The following is a 22,232-nucleotide window of genomic DNA, read 5'->3' as shown; positions in this document are numbered from 1 at the left end:
AAAATATGCCATTTTGGTATTTTGATTTCTTTGAGGTTTCGCCTTTTGAAAAATAACAAACTTGGAGAGACTTTCTCTGAACTCACCTTATCTACCTAAAGGCATATCCTTCAAAAAGAACTCAGTTATCCTAAATCCCTTCTCAGAGAGTTTCATCTTCATGGGAAGATTGACTTTTGTCACAGAAGAGGAGACTATAGGTCAACAGTACACTCAGACAAATGTCGCAAACCATCATACCTCCCATCTGTTCTTCTAAGAACCCATTTGTCTTTCCTAAAAATCAGATGTGATCATTATACCATCTTCAGGTCAAGAATGGAGCTACCTGAAAATACTTTGCTAAACTGCAAATCAGCCAACACACTAAGGGGTTGCATTACCAAAATATGATTAATTCTATAGCCCATATTTATGAATAACATGTTCCTTTGCTATACAAAATCCACTCACCTTCAGGTATGTGAGTACAGAGAACAACCTATTCCTAATAGATGTGATTTAAGGCCTGCTGAGGGTGTCTTCCAGAGCATTTGGGGTTTCATTTGGGGAGGGAGCACCCAAATCAGGGATGCTACTTGACTCTTCCTGTATGGATATGTGTAGCACTTAGTACGCATGAGAATGTGATGGCTGTTTTTAAAACATCTTTTCTATTAAATGGACAAAAATCACTTGATTTTAACGATGCAATGCAAACTCAGAGTGTACTTTACAGTTAGAAATCCTAAGATAATAAAGTAAAAACTATGAAAACTATTGAGAGTCAAATCAGGTAAGTTGAAACCAATTATATATGTAATACATATTAATAAAACTATAATGTAATATTATTATAATTATTGCAGGGGAGGAAAATTTTTTTCTCCCCTTCTAGATTCTTTTCCCTGGTCTATTAATTAAATTGACATAAGACAGATTAACAGGAGAAAAAAATTGTATGTTTTGGAGCCCTATACAGACTTGGGGGCTCAGAGGCAGTTGAGGTTTATATGCTGTCCTGAGCTAAGCAGACAGAAGTATGGGGTCTGGGCCTTCAAAGGGAAGAAAGACAGTTCATAGGAAGATTGGAAGAGCAAATGTTTGGTAGACAAATGTCTGTCATGCCAGGCAGGTGGGGGAACACAGGCCCTGTGGAGCTCCATGCAGCTTACCACACTTAGACTGGACTCTCTCTACTCACCCCTGGTGATAGCTGTCTTCCCGGACCAGGCCCTCTTTCTAAATTCTTAGAGGCAATTAAGGGGGAGGTAAAAGCTTCTCCTGAATCTTCTGGGCCTTGATTGTCTTCGGCTGAAATGATCCATGTGCCAAAGTGGCACATTTTGGGGAAGTTCATTCTGAATCTTTATTATGTATATACATACATACATACATATGTGTGTATATGTGTGTGTATGTATGAGGTCACACATGAAAGGAAAAATATCTAATGCATTTATAGGAATAAATCTATCAAGAATTGTTCTAAACCCATAAAGAGAAACCACAATATCTCCCAAGTTATATGAAAGGAGACTGGAATGAAGAGGTGTTCATTTTACTGCAAGGGAACATTTGATATTTGTAAAGAGGGCCCCCCTAAATTCAATGCATGTTTTATGATAATTGCACTAAAAAAACATACACAGTCTTCCCTGAATTTGACAAAGTGGTGTTAAAGTCATCCAGAAATACACTTGGGTACATATACATTCTGATGAAACCTGAAACGGCAAGCCTAATGAAAGATATTTACCACACCAGGCACTCACTTCCATTGTAAAGTTGGAATAATTGGCCCAACGTGGTGCGGGCTCACGCACTGACGGTCAGGTCAGTTGAACCACATTAATGAAAGAAATGCCGGGAAAACAGAAGCACATGGTGATAAAGTGTGCAGAGTCTCAGTCTGCACCTCAGGCAACCGAATGATTCAGTTTGTTTTTTTAAAAGATGTCTTTATTTTTCAGTTATCTCTATACCCAACATGTGGCTTGAACTCACAAGCCTGAGATGAAGAGTCATATGCTCTACTGACTGAGCCAGCCAGGCGCCCCTCATTCTAACTTTAAAAGTTTTTACTTTAATAACCTGGCGCCCATCAGGACGGTGCTCTCCTGAATCCTCATCACCTGTTTCACCCATCGCCCCTCCCACCTCCCCTCTGGTAAGCAGCGGTTTGTTCTCTAGAGTTAAAAGTCTGTCTTGGTTTCTCTCTCTCCCTTCACCTTGCTTGTTTGGGTTCTTAAATTCCACACATGAGTGAAATCACAGTATTTGTCTTTCTCTAACGGACTTATTTCACTTAGCATTATACTGTCTAGCGTCACACCTGTCATTGCAAATAGCAAGATCTCACTCTTTTTTATGGCTCAATAATTGTCTCTCCCTCTCTCTGTCTCTGTTTCTGACTCTCTTTCTATATATGTATGTCTTCTTTAGCCATTCAGCTTCCAGTGGACATTTGTGCTCCTTTCATATCTTGGCTATCGTAAATAACGCTACAGTAAACATAGGGGTGCATGTATCCCTTTGAATTAGTGAGTTTGTAATCTTTGGGTAAATACTCAGTAGTGTGATTGCTGGATCGTATGGTAGTTCTATTTTTAACTTTCTAAGGAAACTCCGTACTATTTTCCGCAGTGGCTGCATTCCCACCAGCAGTGGGAGGTTCCTCTTTCTCCACATCCTCACCAACTCCTGTTGTTTCTTGTGTTGTTGATTTTAGCCGTTCTGACAGGTGTGAGGTGACATCTCATTGTAGTTTTGATCTGTAGTTCCCTCATGATAAGTGATGATGAGAATCTTTTCATGAGTCTGTTAGCCATCTGTATGTCTTCCTTAAAAAAGGTTCCTGTCTTCTGCCCATTTTTAAATAGGATTATTCGCTTTTTGGGTGTTGAGTTTTGTAACTTCTTTATATATTTTGAATACTAACCCTTTATTGGATATGTCATTTGCAAATATCTTTCTTCTCCCATTCCATAGGTTGCCTTTTAGTTTTGTTGATAGTTTCCTTTTTATTTTAATGTAGTCCCAGTAGTTTATTTTTGCTTTTGTTTCCTTTGCCTCAGGAGACAGATCTAGAAGGAAGTTGCTGTAGCTGATGTGAAAGAAGTTACTTTGTCTTCTCTTCTAGGATTATTACGATTTCAGGTCTCACATTTAGGCCTTTGATCCACTTTGAATTTATTTTTGTGTATGGCATAAGAAAGTGGTCTAGTTTCATTCTTTTGCATGTTGCTGTCTAGTTTTTCCAACACCATTTGTGGAAGAGACTGTCTTTTTTCCACTGGATATTATTTCCTGCTTTGTTGAAGATTAATTGACCATAGAATTGTAGAATTGTAGTCTGGTTCTAACACTTACTAGCACCATGAACTTGGTGAATTTGTTTAATATTTCTGGGTTTCTGTTGCTTTATTTTTTAGAATGGTTATTGTGATAACACACAAATATAAGAACTAAAGCCTATAACATATTTGCAAGCGTGTGGAAAGATAGTATAATTATGTGTACTTGGTATTACTCAACCTTGGCTTTTCCTTTTTTAGCATGTTTAAATGATTTTCGTATTATCCATATTCCATTATATTTTCATCATTCTTTTTAGTTCAAGTGGCTAAGTTGTGCCAGTTGATTTTTCTTTCATGTTATATAGAGTATCATGTCTGTCTTAGTCCATTTGGGCTCCTATAACAAAATACCACAGACTGTGTGGCTTGTAAACAAGAGCGAGATATTTCTCATAATTCTGGAAGCTGGAAGTCAGAGATCAGAGTGCGAGCATGGTCAGGTGAGGTCTCTCTTCTGGGCTGCAGACTTCCTGCTATGTCCTCACATGGCAGAAGGGGCTAGAGATCTTTCTGGGGCCTCCTTTATAAGGCACTAATTCCATTCAGAGGGCTCTACTCTCATGACCTTGTAGGGGAAGAAAAATTATTTTCCTTCTACTATTCTTAGTTCTTGGCTGAGACTGCCCCCCCCCAGTAATAAAAGATAGATTAACAGGAGAGAAAAAGAAATTTAATAACATGTACCTCCTGTATCCATAGAAGAGACTCAGGAAAATTGAGTAACTCTCCAAAATGGCCTAAGTCACCGCTTTAAATACTGTCTCCAGCAAAAGGCACAAGAAAGATCTGGGAGGTGGCGGGAGCCAGTTATGTGAGGTAAGCAGAAAAAGCACATCAACAAGGCTAAGTTTGTTACGCAGATCTAAGTCTTTGCCTGTTCCATTAATAAGAGTTTCTAGAGATTAAAGTCATCCTTCTCTTTCTGGTACTGAAAGGGAGATACCTTTACAAATGGAGATTTCCTTTATAAATGTAAATAAGATACTTCTACTTGGTTTTCAGTTCCCCTTTGTCTGCTTTTTCTTAAAAATAACTAGCTCAAGAAAATACATATGCCAAAGAGGCATATTTTTTTTTTTTGGCCAAAGAGGCGTATTTTTAAATGACATATTCTCCCCCTTCAAGCTAATCACTTCCCAAAGTCCCCACCTTCTAATATAAACACCTCTAGGGGGTTCCCAAAATTCAAATGGGAAGACACAAACATCCAGACTATAGCAAGGTCTCAGTGTGAAATTATGACTTTTGTGGCTGCAACTGTGTGAAGACCCATTAAAAAACAGGACTTTGTAAAATAAAAAAAGATCAATTTCAAATCAATATCAGGATAGTATAGTGGCAGTGTGTGTCTGGCAGGCCACTCAGTCCCAAATGTGCAAAACCAGTGGAAAAATAACACAGGATGTTAAGGTCCATTAGTCATTACCATAAGTATTACAGTTCCTGCGTAATTAACCCTGACTGGAAATTTTCCATATCACATGAGATTAAAGCCCTTTGAGTTCAGAAGCATTGTACATTTTAATAGAGACCAAAGAGAAGAAAAGATGTCATTATCTCACACATACAAAGCTTTATGAATAAAGATAACTATAATATCGTAGCTTTAGCACTAAATACATAAACCAAGGCAACTTAAGTGATTATTTACAGTGTATTATTCTCAGGTTCTATTTTTAATATTCTGACTGTAAAGGTTCTTGCCCATTAAAAACAATCTATTATGTGAGTTACGGAAAGCTGGTAATGGTAGAGGAATGGATGCTAGATGATCCTTTCTTAGTTTCATTATCTGCAGGGATAAGCTGATGTGACTTTTATAGTGGACTTTATAAGGAGCTTTAAAGAGTTTTGGTGAACACACACCTTAGTTTGTGTTCTTGTGCAACCTTTAGTAGCATTGTCACTTTTTTATTTGAATGTAGTTGACACACAGTATTACAATAGTAGCCATATCACTTTGATTAAATTAATTTGTCCGTGTCTCACTTCTCACATCTATAAATTGAGAATACTGATACCTTTCTTGCATGGTCTTTAGTAAGATGATATGCATGTAAGTGGCTTAACATTGTACCTGCTAATAGAAAACACCCAGAATACTAGCTGTTAATATTATTAGGTCACCTATCAAACAAAATGGATTAGAATATTTTTCCAATATGTTTAATTAATAAAGGAGTTATAGATGATTTAAAATATTCACTAGGATAATTCCTTTTTTTATTTGAGTATAATTGACACACAGTTACATTATTTTCTGGTATACAGCATAGTGATTCCCCAAGTCTGTACTTTATGCTATGTTCACCACAAATGTAGTTACCATCTGTCACAATGTGACACTGTTACAGCGTTGACTTTATTCCCTATGCTATATAGGAAAGTTCCTTTTATTGTTATTGATTTATTTTTATTTTTTTAAAGATTTTATTTATTTATTTTAGAGAGAGGAAGAGAGCACTAGTAGGGGCAGAGGAAGAAGGACAAGCAGACTCCCCTCTGAGTGCAGAGCCCGATGTTGGCTTGACATAGGCTCTGTCCCAGGACCCTGAGATCATGACCTGAGCTGAAGTCAGACATTTAACCCACTGAACCACCCCAGTGCCCCAGAAAATTTTCTTTTAAAAGTGAGTTTTGAAATGGGGATGATGCCAAAAAGTGCTTATTCATTTATTTTTTTATCCATTCAACAGATATTTGTTGAATATCTGACTGACATCATCCTGAATATCAGAGATTTGAGTACGAAAAAAAATAGATAAAATTCTCTGCTCTCACAGATATTATTTTCTAATGGGATTGAGACAGACAATGAAAAAACAGAGTATGTATGTTTATCTAGGTAGATATCCTTTGTAGATCTGTGTGGATATGTATATCTATCAAGATATCTAGATCTCTTATATCTCAGATGGTGATCATAAGCACTATGGAGAAAAAATAAATGAAGGAAAGGGGTTAAGGAGTGCTGGGAAATGTGATTTTGTTAATTTATTAGTGTGATCACTAGTACAGCTTTATTGATAAGGTGATTTTTCAGTGAAGATCTGCAGGAAATGAGCAGTATCACGCGGAACATATAAGAAAGAACACTCTAGGAAAAGAAAAGTGATTATAAAGGCTCTGGGGTGGAAGCTTTTGTGGCATTAAATATAGCAAGGTAGCTGGAGCCGAGTGAGCAAAATGGAAAATCAAAGGGGGTGAAGTCAGGTAACGCAGAGCCATAGCACATGAGGGGGGTGTTAGGAGACTGTAAAGACTTTGGATTTATCTCTGAGTGAAATGAGAAAATTTTGCAACATTTTTAGTGAAAAGGTGACAGTATAATTTAAGCTGTGAAAGTACTCCATCACCTCAGCCAGAAAATTTGAAACTGAAGGTAGTTTTGACTCAGCACATGGGTATAATATTCCACAATGCCAGAACCACTGCCTGGTGGAAAAGTGCTTTGAAAGTCATCTTGACTCTAGAAAACCCCTCTGGAACCTGTAGATAATAAAGCAACTCCTTTTCTCAGGTATGCTAGTTTCATACTTTGGTTACTTAGAACATGGGCCTAAAATTTTCATTCATCTTAAAAAATCAGTAACTATTTGGGTATCCCTACAATAGCCAACAGTCCCACGTCATAAACTGATCCTGGTAAGACGTGCATGACATGTTAGGGTTAGGTTAGGATTGGGGATATCCCCCAGGAAGCCCTTTGATCAAGAGGGTAATCAGTACGGGGATGAGTGTTAGAAGAGTATTTCAGAAAAGTAGCCAGAAGGTTGAATGTGGAGGGGCTTGTGTGGTAGAGTATGGATTTTGAATTTTATTCAGAAAAAAATAAGAAGCCATCTCAGTTTTGGACAGAGATTTTGTATAGTCTGACTTATGTTCTAATCACATATCCCTGGCTAATGTTTAATGATCAGATTGTCCTGGATCAAAAGAACAAAAGCAGGGAGACCGGGTTGAAGGCTGTTGGAATAATCGGGTCAAGAGATAATATTTAGACTAAGTGTTGTTTTGGGGATGTGTTGAGAATGAACTTGTTTCTAGAAATCTTTTGAAGTGCTAATGGATTAGATTGGTTGTGTGAATGACACTGAGTCAAAGGTAAACCCAAAGTTTTTGCCTGAGCAGTTGGTAGAATGGAAATACCATTAAGGGTGATGATGATGGTGAGTATTCAAGGACATTATGGACATGGCAATTTAAGATGCCGATTAGGTATCCAAGTGGACGTGGTAAGTATGTAGTTGGATATTTCCTTCTGGAGCTCTGGGAGATGTTGGGTCTGGCCTGGAACCATGTAGTTGGGATTCATGAGACTATAGATGGATTTAATATCATGAGAAAAGATGAAATCACTTAGAAAGTAAATGTACCAAGAGGTCATAGATGGATGCAAAGTTGGGGAAGAGCTTCTTGGTGCTTTACTCCATAGCCCATTCCCACACTATGACATTGTTATGGAAATATTACCTTCCAGGCCCCACTGCTCCTGTAAGGAGAGAAAGCTGCAGCTAGCTTAACACCAGGGCAGTGCTAGCTAGAGGCAGAGGGGTACCACCCGAGCGGTGCTGCAACCTGACTGAGATGGGGACCAATAATATGAGCAGGCAAGCTGGTCCTCTCCTGAACTTTCTCTCCTCATCCTGCCTCCACCCTACTCCACAGGTGAGGCATTTGCAACAGTAAATTATATGGTCACCCCATATATGAAACACATAAAACTGAAGTGTACATACAATGAAAATAAAGGGATGGCGAATTATATATGAGACACGTATACGCTAAAGGAAAGATATAACAACTTCATGTCAGATAAAATAGAATTTGAAGTGAAAACATCATAAAAGACAAATGGGTTATTATTTAATGCTAACAGGAAAAACGGATCAAGAAGATGTAAAGATCATGACAACAGAACTATAAAGCTGTAAATGATAGAACCACAGAGAATAGACATTTCAAACATTTAACACACTTCTATTGTGAATTGATGGACAAGGATACAAAAAGACCCTAATGGACTGGAATATTAAAATAAGAGGTAAGAGGTGATATAAAGTAGTAGCTAAAAGCGTGGATTCTGAAGACAGAAAGCCTGGGATCACGTACCATCTACTCTGCTAGCTATGTGACTTTTGGAAAATTGTTTAACATTTCTTTGTCTCGGGTTTTTTTTTTTTTTTCTTTTTAAAATGGAAATGATAATGTAGTCCCCACAGGGTTTTAGTGAGGAATGAATGAGTTATATGTAAAGTGTTTAGACAGTATCAGATATACATTAGTTGTCATCAGTAATGTGCATTGATTTATATGCAAAGGAGATTAAACATTTTTTATTGAAATAAACTTGTCATATAATATTGTATTAATTTTAGGTGTACAAGAATATATGCAATTTTTAATACAAATGGAATGTTCATAAAGTTTGAGCATGACACAAAAGAAAAGTAAATTTTAAGGATTTGGCCTCATACAGGATATGATCTTAAATGGGACTGATAGTAAATACACTACGTGTCAAAATGTGTGGATGACAGCAAAAGTAGAACTTGAGGAGTTATATACGTGTGTGTGTGTGTGTGTGTGTGTGTGTATAATGAACTTCTATTGATAGAAACTGGAATCTTACTTCAAGGGATGGGCTTGATTTTACTATATAGCACATTGCCACAATCGTACAGTTACTGAGCGATAGGGGTTATCTTCCCCTTGCCGGAATTCTCACATCTGCTTTCCTAGACAGAAGTTGCGTAGTTTGTCTTTTTGGTGCGTTCTAATTGTATGTGAGGAGGGCTGTTGCCAACAATCCAGACATGAATTGGCAAAGTAGGACTTTAGTTTTGTATTATGTCTCTTTTATTATAAGAATATGGAATTAAATAAATTGAAATTTTACATTGTGAAGATGAACTTTCCTGATATTGTGATCACGTTCATGCTTGCCACCATCTTTTACAAAATCTTCAACCACTGGCCCTTGTCTCATTTTTCTGTCGGTGTATTAAGGGTTTTTTTTTTTTTTTGTTTTGTATATTAAGTTTTAAATTTTATGGAATCTGTATAAAGGTAGCTGAGAGAAGATAAATGAATAATGTATGTGCCAGGAGTAGTTTAGAAAGTTCAGCATGAACAGACCCCAACTTCACTTTTTTACAGAGATGATAGGGTTCTTAAGGGGAGGAGAGTAGATACGGTTGAGGCTTGAGCTAAGGAAGTGGGAAATAACAGAGAGCAGGAAACTAGGGTTGGTCTTTGTGAAATGTATCTGGATTTGTTAACTGGTGCTTATCAAAGTTAGGTTCCTCCCCTTCCACTGAGGCTGGGAAACAGGCTCTATCTTCAGGTGTTGGCTCGCACAAACAGTACATTCTTTTTTTTTTTTTAAGATTTTATTTATTTATTTGACAGACAGAGATGACAAGGAGGCAGAGAGACAGGCAGAGAGAGAGGAGAAAGCAGGCTCCCTGCAGAGCAGAGAGCCCGATGTGGGGCTCCATCCTAGGACCCTGGGATCATGACCTGAGCTGAAGGCAGAGGCTTAAACCCACTGAGCCACCCAGGCGCCCCACAAACAGTACATTCTTTTGGCAACTTTGACTTTTCTCAAGAAGGCAATTATAGGAGGGCTCGTATCATCCTAGGATGTGGCCTCAGGCTTTTAGATCCTGCATTAATATTTATTCAAGTCTTTTACTCTGTGTGTGGGAGATAAACAAAATAATTTGTGTTGAGAGTCTGTATATTATTATCAGTGATCATAAGACAAAAATAGATCAAGAAATGCTGTTCTAAGGGAAAAAACACAGAAGCCTAATAGATAACCTACCTCCATTATTTCACCCTCAAATCCTTTCTCCATACTGTTATTTTAGTAATCCTTTTAAACCTATGACCATCTCACCCCTTTTCTTAAAACATATTAATCTGTACACTTCGACCATGAGAATGAGAAACTGCATTTTTCACCTTCAGTTTTCCAATACTTAACACAGTAGGTATTCACTACATGTTTATTGCATAGAATTGATCTGTGATAAAAGTTTACCATTTGTGCAAAAAGATTGCCACCCAAAACATAATGGCTATGGAGAAAGGAGGGAATACATGGGGTCATAAATCCATAGAGGCCACATTTACTTGGGGAGGGTTTCCTGTCTCTGAATTTATTTCCATATAAGCATTTTACTAAGTTTTCCTTCTTATTCTGGAATTCTCATTTTCACAAAGTCTTGAACTCTTCTCTGCCTATGTCTTGTTTAGACCACTTAAGTGAAAATGAATAGACAGGTAGTTGATGATGATTGATCGATAGATAGGTAGATACATAGGCCAACCAACAGGCACACAGGCATATTGCCCTGAAATTGTGCTATGAATAACCCTAAAGAACAGTTCATCCAGAAATTACTTATTTATGAATCATAGAATGATTTTTCTGGTTAAAAGATGTCCTTTATCTAATTTTCTTTTTCTGCAGCTCACATTTACATTTGTTTGCATTCTCTAGGACAAGAGACAAGCAGCATAGGTGGCCAATCAGTAGCAGAGGGAACGAGCTGACTCTCCGATCCCCAAACTTCGTTCAATGAAAGCAAATACTCATAGACCCTGATGAATAGCAGTGGGAATTGCATTGCTAGAATTCTAAAAATAAAAGTAGGAATGGCAAAAGAGCACACCGAAGACACCAAACCAGAGCAGCAGTATTTCCATGGCGTGTGACAAAATGCATTATTCTGACAGCCATGGCTTGAGGAAAGGTCCAACTCTTTTTTATTCAGTTTGGCGTTTTAAACATACATTGAAAAAAGAGCATTCCATCTCCTTTCTCTCTAAATTTCTTTGTAGTTTAAAGGAAGGTGACCATATGAAGAAGGTTTATTTATTGAGAGTGACTGGGTGAGCATGAACGGGGGAAAGGGGCAAAGGGAGAGGGAGAGAGAGAATCTTAAGCAGGCTCCACGTTCAGCACTGAGCCTTCGCAAGCCTAGATCTCATCACCCTGAGATCATGACTGAGCTGAAATCAAGAGTCGGATGCTTAATTGACTAAGCCACTCAGGTACCTCAAAGGCTTAGCTTAAGAGCTGCTGTCTTTTAATCTAAGGGTTTATTAAAGATAGGAACAAACATTGGAAAGGTAAGAGAGGCTGGTGCTAGACATGTATATTAATGTTCAAGTCACTAGGAAAGTATCAACTTCTCCCTGGCACCGATTTGGTGCAAACAACACATTTCTGGACACTCAACAACTTGTATAAATCCATAATAGATTATAGAAAGGGAAAATAGCATTTCCTCAATCTTCTATTAGCTGCCTACCAGGAAATAGCTCCTAAAAATAAGTCCTTCCCTTTTGTAAACAACTTCCCAGAAGCATAATAAACCCCAAAGTGTGTTGTTAATATAGGTGAGCTCCAGGATGCCTGCTAGTAAAAGGGGATTCTCTGGCATTTTAACCATATGCCAATATGTGGAAGGGAGCAGAGCTGCAATGTATCCCAGGAATAATCAAGGTCACATAGCTAACATTTACTGAGCATTGACCATGGGCGAGAAGTCCTTTGCTAAATGCTTTATATGAACCAATGGTGAAGTTCAGGAAGTATTTGTTGAATTGTATAAGTATCATATTTAAGCATTTTTACCACCTGAAGGAACATAGATATGATCATTATAACAATATATTATTAATACAAATACTGCTATCAACATTCTCTAGATCAGCCCACTAATCTTCAGAGAGATGAAGGCACTTGCGCAAGGTCAAGCAGCTTATAAATGAATGATCTGTTTTAAATTTTACAACTCCATTAGGTTGGATTATTATCTCCCTTTTATATATGAAGAAACCAGGCTTAGAGAGATTAAGAAACCTGACTAGTCACTCAGATAACAAATGGGAGAGCTGAGATATAAACCACATGTGTCTGAGGATAAAGATTTTGTTTAGGGTGCCTGGTGGCTCAGTCGTTAAACAGCTCAGGTCATAATCTCAGCATCCTGGGCTTGAGCCCTGTGTCAGGCTCCCTGCTCCATGGGAAGCCTGCTTCTCCCTCTCTCGCTCTCCCTGCTTGTGTTCCCTCTCTTGCCGTGTCTTTCTCTGTCAAATAAATAAATAAAATCTTAAAAAAAAAAAGATTATGCTTGAACCCTAGACTAAGAGTGTCTCGGTGGCTCAGTCGGTGAAGCGTCTGCCTTCACTCAGACCATGATCCCAGGGTCCTGGGTTCCAGCCCCACATTGGGCACCCTGCTGGAGCCTGCTTCTCCTTCTCTCTCTGCCTGCTGCTCTACTTGTGTTCTCTATCTCTCTTTCAAATAAATAAAATATTAAAAAAATAAAAAATAAACCCTAGACTACAGAGTGATTTAGTAAACTAAGCTATTGCCTACATGCCCACAGTCTTTCCGCAAATTCTCTTTCAGTAGTCTCCATAGCAGTGGGCATCTCTTTTACCTTTACTGAAATTCCCATAATTTCTAGCTGATTATGGAATGAAGGTGCATTATCTATAGAATGCCCCAGTTTAAATGCTTGAATATTGTAATGGTTAATTTTATGTGTCAACTTGACTGGGCTACAGTATGCCCAGATAGGTGATAAATGTTATTTCTAGGTATGTCCAAAAATGTGTTTCCAGAAGGGGATTGGCATTTGAAGTAGTAGACTAAGTAAAGTTTATCACCTTAGCAATGCAGGCGGTCATCATCCCATCCATCCAGGGCCCAAGCAGAGCAAAAAGGCAGAGGAAGGATGCATTTGCTTTTTCTTCTACACCTGGGATGTCCATCTTCTCCTGCCATTAGATATCGGAACTCCTGGTTTTCAGGCCTTTGGAATTAGACTGAATTATACAGTTCTGAATTATACAACTGGCTTCCAGGTTCTTCAGTTTGCAGGGGGCAGATTGTGGGACCTCTTGGCCTTCATAACTGCAGGAGCCAATTCATATAAAAACTTGAACTGTATGACATATCATTATATCTATATTTATATAATATATAAATATTTAGGTTGGAGATATATGTGTGCATATATACATGTACATATGTATGTATATATACACACACATACACACACATATATGTATGTATACATGTATGTATATATATACATACACACATACATATATACATATATCTCCAATCTGTTTTTTCTGTTTCGCTGGAGAATTCTGACTAATGTATTACCTAGGGAAACACATCAGCCAAACTATACTATCAGACTGGCTAGTTTCCACATTTGACCTGAAGGGATGATACATACAATGTTTGCATTTGTGGGTACAACATGGATCAAAAGGGATTAAATGTAGGGAAGACAAGTTAGAATGCTACTATAAAAAGAACTGATGACAATCTAAATTGCTGCAGTTTAGAAGGGAAAGAATTCATAGGAGAAACAGGACAAAAACTATGTGAAAAGCATTTCAATGTAAGTATGTGTAATTCTGAGTTGTCAGACTTCTCCATATGCTAAATTGAAGTATACATAATGACTGAAACAAAAAAAATCAAAGGTTTTCCTTTTTTAAAAAAGTAATTTCCTTGTGCTACCCAAACGTACTCAAAAGGCTAAATAAATAAAATCAAGTGTGACCTTATCGTAAAGTTATTTACATCATTTATCTTAAAGATGGTCTCCATTGGGAGGAAGAAAAGATTGAATCCATAATATTTTAATCTATTGCTGTTGGTGTGCATAAGTCACACATTTCTTTATCTAGTGTTTGCATATTGATTGCAGCTTGACCTTAACAATTTATCATTTAGTTTTGTACCATCACCCTCCATGATAGATGTTACAGCTGAGGGTCTAGCAGCAATTTCATTATAGACCACACATTTCAGGGTTTCATAAATAAGCAGTCAAAATCTATTGCAGAGTATGAGATGTTTTAGTTTGCATATCCATATTATCATTTTAGTTCCATATTGTGGCTTCCATCCATCATTTGTAGGATCATTTTTCATTTTCAGAGGGATTTCCTATAGGAATCCATTTTAATGACCATCAAGTGTGGAGGAAACTTACAACAAGAAGGGAGAAGTATTAAATCCATTCCTTTTCACCGATATAAATAAATAAATGAATTAATGAATAATACAAATTCTACTCTGATATACCTAAAGTTTACATGCGCTTATAGAATTAATGAGTATATAAGCTGACTTTTTAAAAGAGTCACACTGTAAATGTATGCTTAGTGAATAAATGACAAGTAGATTAAATATCATGGAAGGTATAAATTTTAAGAATATGCCCATGTCCTCAATCAGCTTATCGTCTAAGAGTGGAGATAAAGATAGAAAAAATAAATCTGGAATGGGATTAATACTTTTTCCTTCTCTTTGTATATTAAATGTCAAATGAGTAGTACTGCAAGAGTTTTGAGAAAGAGAATATATTTGTTAGTGCCTATACAAATGTTTAGCTAGCCAAATGGTTAGTTCAGAGAGGGGTAGGTTGGTCTCAGGCAATCTTTAAGTGTTTATTTGTTTCCTTTGTTTAAGTAGTCTCCATGCCCAACGTGGGACTTGAACTCATGACCCTGAGATCAAGAGTCATATGCTCTACCAATTGAGCCAGCCAGGTGCCTTGGTCTTAGGCAATCTTTGGTCTTCAGAGAAAGCATGGCCTTGCCTGCATCTTAATTTTGCACTTCTAGCCTCCAGAATCGTGAGATAATAATTTTCCGTTGTAAGCCAGCCAGTTGGATAATTTGATAGTAAAACCCTAGATAACTGGTACCATAGGTTTACTTAGTTTTGACAAATATACATTGTTCAGTGGATAAAGAATTTCTTAGAATACATAACTTTTTGGAGCTTGTTGAATTATCTGAGGTCTGGGACTGGGTTCTGGTTTCAATTAGGCAGATTGTGCTGTTAATATTACCAACCATCCCCAGTCCCTTCCCACTTAATATAGTTGGTTGCTGAACCATGTGTACTTGGTAAAAAGTGCTGGATGCCTGCACTGGGTCCGGGGTTAGGTAGTGTTGGGGAGGAACGCTTTGCTCTACCCTTTAAGATTCTTCTAGCTAGTCTAAGAATTAATTTGATGTGAGAGATTTAGGGGGGGCAAAGTTTAATTATATGTACTCAAAGACCCAATAATAAACTTGAGACCCAAAGAAATGACCAAGGCAGGCACCTTTTATTCATTTTACACAAAGAAACATAAATCTGTGAGGAATTGACTCAACAGAGAAAACTTCTTTGGAAGCTTCATTTAGTAAGGAATTCTTTTTTTATATTTATTTTTTTTTAATTTTTTAAAAAGATTCTATTTATTTATTTGACAGAGAGAGATCACAAGTAGGCAGAGAGGCAGGCAGAGAGAGAGGTGGGGAAGAAAGCTCACCGCTGAGCAGAGAGCCCGATGCGGGGCTTGATCCCAGGACCTTGGGATCATGACCTGAGCCAAAGGCAGAGGCTTTAACCCACTGAGCCATCCAGGTGCCCCTAGTAAGGAATTCTTAATAGAATTTAAGCTGGTGTAGTAAATCAGTAAAAGTAACAAAGGTTGGTTTACACAGCCTCCTTGGCCTTGAATTCCCTATCTCTAGTGATAAGGATGTCTCTTCACCTCCTCGTACAGGGAAGTTACTTTTCACATGGGAGATTTATTTTCTGTTTTCAGTGGGACAAAAGAGTGTCCTTTTTGCACCAGCTGTTTCTTAAGTAACTTTAATTCAAAATAATATGCTATTGTGACATATTTTGGGGTAGCCTACCCTAGGCCCCCACAGTAGAACAGGGACAGCTATGATGTCATAAAAAAATCCCACTATATTCTGAGTTAGGGATTGAACATTCTGCCTGTTAAAAATGTGAACTCAGGTATTTCATATTTATTTTGGCCATGTTCTCATCATTTGTAAAGCAAGAGTAATTAAAATTTTTTTTATTAACATATAATGTATTATTAGCCCTAGGGGTACAGGTCTGTGAATCGCCAGGTTTATACACTTCATAGTATGTACATTCCCCAATGTCCATAACCCCATCACCCTTTCCCTAACCCCCTCCCCCCGGCAACCCTGTTTGTTTTGTGAGAATAAGAGTCTCTTATGGTTTGTCTCCCTCCCCATCCCATTTTGTTTCATTTATTTTTTTCCTACCCCCCAAACCCCCCACATTACCTCTCAACTTTCTCATATCAGGGAGATCATATGATAGTGTCTGTCTCTGATTGACATTTCACTCAGCATAATACCCTCTGGTTCCATCCACGTCCTTGCAAATAGCAAGATTTCATTTCTTTTGATGGTTGCATAGTATTCCATTGTATATATATACCACTTCTTTTTTATCCATTCATCTGCTGATGGACATCTAGGCTCTTTCCATAGTTTGGCTATTGTGGACATTGCAGCTATAAACTTTCGGGTGCACATGCCCCTTCAGATCACTACATTTGTATCTTTAGGGTAAATACCCAATAGTGCGATTGCTGGGTTGCAGGGTAGCTCTCTTTTCAACTTTTTGAGGAACCTCCATGCTGTTTTCCAGAGTGGTTGCACCAGCTTGCATTCCCACCAACAGTGTAGGAGGGTTCCCCTTTCTCCGCATCCTCACCAGCATCTGTCATTGCCTGACTTGTTCATTTTAGCCATTCTGACTGGTATGAGGTGGTATCTCATTGTGGTTTTGATTTGTATTTGCCTGATGCCAAGTGATGTGGAGCACTTTCTCATGTGTCTGTTGGCCATCTGGATGTCTTTTTTAAAAAAATTAAAAAAAAATTATAAACATATAATGTATTATTAGCCCCAGGGGTACAGGTCTGTAAATCACCAGGTTTACACACTTCATAGCAAGAGTAATTTTTGATTCACAAGATTGCTATGGGTAAAATGTGAAAGCACAGAACACAATTCCTGGCCTTGTGCACAGCTGGTAAATCTTCCCCTTACTCCCAGTAGGCCTCTCATTTCCTCCTCGTCTGGCTTCCTTTCACATACCCACTCTTTCACAGTGGGAATACTGCACGAATTTTTTTTTTTTTTAAGAAAGCTCTATGCCCAATGTAGGGCTTGAACTCACAATCTTGAGATCAAGAGTTGTATGCTCTACTATCTGAGCCAACCAGGTGCCCCCTAAACACAGAATTTTTAAAAGATGTAGTATTAATTCACTCAGTGACAATTATGGGGACTAAGTTTTGTCAAAAAGCAGTAAAATAAGTACAGCATTCAAAGGGCCATCATTTGTGAGATATAATTTTAAATTTCAAGTATATGCTAGAGAGATGTAATAAAACACAGCTGCCCCCCACCCCCAACCACCATATTTTAGGAAATGTCCTCCCAAAATGGATTCTAATATTAATTTGCAGTACCTAACATGTTTACTAGGCATCTGAAAAATACTATGTATGGCTTGAGTCAAAAATGGATTGCTTTCGAAATCAGAAAATGAGCCATGAATCTCTACTGAGTAGATAACTAGAAGTAATTAAAGAACACTATAAGGCAGCATAAGCACTTTGGTCCACTGATCTTTTAAATATAATGCAGAAGATTTGTTAGAAATGTTTGGTGTACTTTTCATTAGTTTAAAGTTTAAATCCCAGTTTTAGAAATGTGACTACCTTAGATTTTTCTTTTCTCTGTCTCATTGTGATTTCCTACAAGCATTCCCCTCTTGGCATATATAAAAGATAAATGATCGAAACAGAGGACTTTGAGGAAGGTATGAACTTATCCCAACAAGAGTAAAAATAAAGTAGACTCTCTCTGCTTTCTTTGCTTCTGTATCTATATCTGTAAGTCACAATTAACTTCTGGAAACTGTAGACATTGGGCAGACTCAGTTTCTTGAATTCTTAGTGATGATACAGACCCAAATCATTTTGGGGGGAAGGAGAATAAAAGGTAAAAAGCAGTTTGGAGTGTGCCTTTTCCTTTTTTATGTTTGTTTTGCATGTTGTATAACACAAACTGATCTTATTGAAGTCATTTCTGAAGAATAAGTTTGAGGAAGGTCTTACTCATTGTTTCCTAAAGATGTACATTAGGGAATCTGATAACCTGTATGCTGAAAAACACAGAGAAACAGAGATAACATCCTTTTAAAGGTACAGTGAGCTTGGAAAAAAACAAGGGACAATCCTAGAGGCCAAAGGCAAGAAGGGATGATGGCTAGTATCCTTAAACAAGAAGCTCAGGTTTTAGTGGTCTCACATGGGCCCACTTGAGTTTTTGACCTGGAATTTTAGCCTCTGTGTAAGTAAAATAGAGGAACAGCAAAAATCCACTGGTAGAGACACATGGAGAGGACAGGAGTTTGTTGGTCTCCTGAGCTTTGGTGGGGAGGGAGCTTCCTTGAATATGTGTAACCAGGGGCTTACCCTCAGTGGCTTTTCAGGTTAAACTGACAATATATGCAAAGCATAGAAACCCTCAGGATGGGATATCCATATAAAAACTGTTACCAGATAGTATGTGCAGAAGCAAACACATGATCTCTTTGGAGAGAAATGCTATGAACTCCTGAACATCAACAACTGTCAAGCATAAAGCTGAAGATGAATTTGCAATCCAGATTTCCAAAACCACAGAAAAACAATCCAACATGAGAATAAAATGACATGAAAAACAGTAGGATTATATTTCTAAGAATTTCAGACAATGCTTCACATGAAAGTCCATAAACTGAGAATGTTTTAAAAAATAAAGATATCAACCAAAAATATGATAGAAGAATGAGATATTATTGGGGTGCCTGGCTGGCTCAGTCAATGCAACTCTTGATATTGAGGTTGTGAGTTCGAGCCCCACATTGGGTACAGAGATTACTTAAATAAATAGAAACTTAAAAAAAAAGAGTGAAATATAAAAGGCGGGTCAACAGAACTTCTGGAAACGAAAAAAAAAAAACAGTTGTTGCAACTAAATCTCAATGGCTGTCCTAGGAAAATATGAAAGAGAAACTTTTCACATGTGTGTCAACCTTTGTTTTATCAACATTTCTCTGAAGACACAAGGGATAAGTTCTAATCTCACATAGATTCCTCTGTTGTGGGAAAAAAAAAACCTCATTTAACGAAACTAGCAAAACTTTAAAACCAAAAGTGAGTGAGGAGAGTATAATAAGGAAAATGATAGGACAACATTCTCATGAACATAGATGTAATCATCATTAATAAAATGGTAGTGAAACAAATCCAGCAGTATTTTAAAAGGACAAAGTTAGTTTTACTTCAGGAGTGTAAAGATGGCCTTATATTTGAAAATCAATTAATCTGTCATGTTTACCTATTAAGGGGGAAACTAATAAGACTATCTTCATATATGCAGAAAGAAATGTTTGATAGAATTCAACATCCATCCTTCATTATAATAGAAAAAAGAAAATTTAGCAAAGCAAGAAGAAATGTTTATTAGTCTGATATAGGGTACCTATGAAAAATTCACAGAAAACATCATACTTAATAGTGAAGTGATGAAAACTTTCTATTTAAAATCTGGGATGAGGGGTGCCTGGGTGGCTCAGTGGGTTAAGCTGCTGCCTTTGGCTCAGGTCATGATCTCAGGGTCCTGGGATCGAGTCCCACATTGGGCTCTCTGCTCAGCAGGGAGCCTGCTTCCTCCTCTCTCTCTGCCTGCCTCTCTGCCTACTTGTGATCTCTGTCTGTCAAATAAATAAATAAAATCTTAAAAAAAAAATAAAACCTGGGATGAGAAAACTACTTTCCCAACTGTACTACTTCTATTCAACATTGTGCTTAATACCTGAGTCAGTGCAAATTCAAGAAAAGAGAAGATGTATTAGAAGAATGTTACTCATTATTTGCATATGATAATAATTTATGTAAAGAATCCAAAATACATACAGATAAATTATTTGAATTAATAATTTATTGTTAATGTTAGGATGCATAATAAATACACATAAAAGGTGTTTCTATCCTCCAACTATGTGAGGTTACAAAATATAATAAAAATGTTACCAGTTGTAGAAGCATCAACAACTATAAATTATCCAGGAATAAATCTCACCCAAAAATATGTAAGACCTTTGAGAAGAAAACTGTATAATTTCAGTGAAAAGGTATTAAGGAAATCTAAGCAAATAAAGAGCAACACCACATTTATGGATTAGAAGACTCTATGTTATAAAGATAGAAGTTATCCCCAAGTTGATTTATAAAGACAATAAAATTCCAGTCAAAATCCACACATTTTGTTGTGGAACTTGAGAAGCTAATTCTTAAAAATTTACTTGGGAAATCAGTAGTCCTAGAATACTCCTGGAATTGCCACCAAGGTGTGGGAAGGTGTTACCTTACCAGGTTTCAGGAATTTTTATGAAGCTGTAGCGATTAAAACATTATGGGATATTGGCCGAGAAAGAGACAAACAGATGAACAGTATAGAAAAAGAAAGACTAGAGGTGGAATCCACATATTCAGAAACTTGAATTATGACAGAGATGGCATTGCAGTTTGCTTGGGAAAGGAAGATTCTTCAATAAATGCTGATGGGGCAAATGCTTATTCATATAAACAAAGATCAGTTCCAGATGAATTAAGGTTTTGAATGAAACTAGAAAAGCAGGTTATTAGAATGGGGTCGAAAACTCTCTTAATACATAGAAAGCACAAACCACAAAGAAAATCTTTTAGATTCAGTCATATTAAGATGTTCTTAGAAAGGGGGTGCCTGGGTGGCTCAGTCATTAAGTGTCGGTCTTCAGCTCAGGTCATGATCCCAGGGGCCTGGGATAGAGCCCCGTGTTGTCGGGCTCCCTGTTCAGTGGGAAGCCTACTTCTCCCTCTCCCACTCCCCCTGCTTGTGTCCCCCCCCCTCTCCCTCTGTCAAATAAATAAATAAATAAAACCCCACCCCCCAAAAAAGGTGTTCTTAGAAAGACCTGTAAATACAACTAAAAGACAAGACATAAATCTAGGAAAAAAGCACTGCAACACACCTACCTGGCAACAAATCAGTAGCCACAATATGTGAAGAACACATTTTAAAAATGCACCCCAAAATGCACAAACAATCCAATAGAAAAACATGCCAAATAATTCATAGGTGCTTTACCCAAGAGGCACAAATGGCAAATAAGTATTTGAAAAGATGTGTAGCCTCACTAGTAATTAAGAAAATGCTCATTATAATAATTGAACAACATTTTGTACCCTTAAGCTTATCAACAATATAAAAATCTAATAATATCAAATGTTAGGATATGGAGTAACCCAAATTAGTCATTACTGCACATGGGCGAGTAATTTTGTTCAAGAAGTTTGAGATAACTTGGCATTATCTAAAAAAACTGAAGGTACATATCCCCCATGACCAAGAAAGTTCTCCTTCAAATTCTTATCCCAATCTATTATGTCCAGTGACCCAGGAGATGTTAGAATTTTCATAATTTCATTGCTTATGATTACAGAAACCTAGGACAACCCAAGTATCTATCAGTAGTAGAATAAATATATTTATAGTCATGGAAGACATTGCGAGATGGAGAGGAGAAGTGAGTTGGCGGAGATCAGAGGGAGAGACAAACCATGAGATACTGTGGCTCTGAGAAACAAACAGGGTTTCGGAGGGGGGCTTGGGGGATGGGGGAGCCTGGTGGTGGGTATTAGGGAGGGCACGTCTTGCATGGAGCACTGGGTATGGTGCATAAACAATGAATTTTGGAACACTGAAAAAATATAATAAAATTGAAAAAATAATATAGTCACAAAATTAAATGTTAAGTGGTAATGAAAATTAATAAATTATAGTCATGAAACTATATGGTTTCTACTACAAGAAACTGTAAGAAAATAACTCTGAGTTAAGGGGAAAAAAGAACACATTCAGTGTGTTTCCATTCATAAAACATTCAAAAATAAACAAAAGTAATATAATGTTTAAAGATAC

Source organism: Mustela erminea, chromosome X, assembly GCF_009829155.1.
Source record: "Mustela erminea isolate mMusErm1 chromosome X, mMusErm1.Pri, whole genome shotgun sequence".
Taxonomy (NCBI): domain Eukaryota; kingdom Metazoa; phylum Chordata; class Mammalia; order Carnivora; family Mustelidae; genus Mustela; species Mustela erminea.
Note: the sequence above shows the minus strand (reverse complement) of the source record.